Source organism: Dipodomys spectabilis, unplaced genomic scaffold (assembly GCF_019054845.1).
Source record: "Dipodomys spectabilis isolate Male_0828 unplaced genomic scaffold, ASM1905484v1 ptg000569l, whole genome shotgun sequence".
Lineage (NCBI taxonomy): Eukaryota > Metazoa > Chordata > Mammalia > Rodentia > Heteromyidae > Dipodomys > Dipodomys spectabilis.
The window spans coordinates 156,531-157,647 of NW_024871246.1; the positions used below are offsets into that span (position 1 = coordinate 156,531).

Below are 1,117 nucleotides of genomic sequence, written 5' to 3' on the forward strand. Positions count from 1 at the left end.
GTACAAATTGTTCTCCTACGTCTTAATGATTTGGTTAAGTTACTTAAATTTCAAAAATGCCAGTCCATCCTTTGTCTCTGTACAAAATATTTTCACAATACAAAGCAACAGCAATATCTTACTTTAAAAATTCATGGATTCCATGGTATTCTTCCAAATGAATTGCCTGACTTTGATGTCAAAATATATTCAAGAGTTGTTTGTATGCATCTATAATGATTTCTGTAGAGCTTGTGATTTTTAAAATCAGAAATAATTTTAATGTATCTGTTGAAATGAGTAGTACAGAACCTAAAGACATTTCCGGTGCTTGTCTGAAGAAAGTATATTTTAACATATTCTGTATTCTGTTTGTAAAATGTCCATAATCTATTTCATTCTCTCCTAGATATAATGCTTTGAATACTACATTATTATATATTATATAAATTCATTAATAAATGTGTCCTTACAGATTGCATTCCATATAAAACAGTTTAAGATTCTTTTTTCTCCTAGGTCCTTATAGTATTTTATTTCTTTGGGATAAAATTAAAATGTTATCTAATTTCAAAAGTTTTGTAAAGGTTATGCTATGTAAAGACCTTTCTAAATTGAAGATTTAATACACTGATGTCAAACTAACTTTTAATTATATGAATCACATATGTTGTTACACTTGTATTTTTGTAATCAACTTTTTAATAACTGTTTTTCATTTCTAGCAACTGAAGAATGAAAAATATGGAATAATTCGCATATTTTCATATCATCCTTGTCCAAGTGGCATGTTAATCTCTATATTGTTGTAATTTATGTATACGTGCTGCTGAAGCATGTAGTATCCTGTAAATTTAAGTTGTTAATGATGCAATCTTTATACAGGCATATATCCTTGGTTGACTATTTGTAGCAAGGAAACCTTATTGTTACTAACAATGTTATTGATCTTATTTCTCTGAAATTCTGTGTATAGTGGGAAAACATATTGTTTGGTAGATTGCTCAAACTTGCATTTTTTTGCCAATGACTATTTTAAGTCTTTTTCATTTTAAATTTGATCATACTTTGAAGCCTTTATGGCTAGGTTCAAAGAGATGGCTTTTCAAGTACTTATTTATCAACTGAGTTAGCTTTG

The 1,117-nt window shown here is 28.0% G+C and overlaps 1 pseudogene; it reads right to left on the reverse strand.

The window, feature by feature from the left end:
- Positions 1 to 717: 717 nt before the first annotated feature.
- LOC122100201 lies at positions 718 to 817 on the reverse strand (annotated as a pseudogene).
- Between the last annotated feature and the right edge of the window lie 300 nt (positions 818 to 1,117).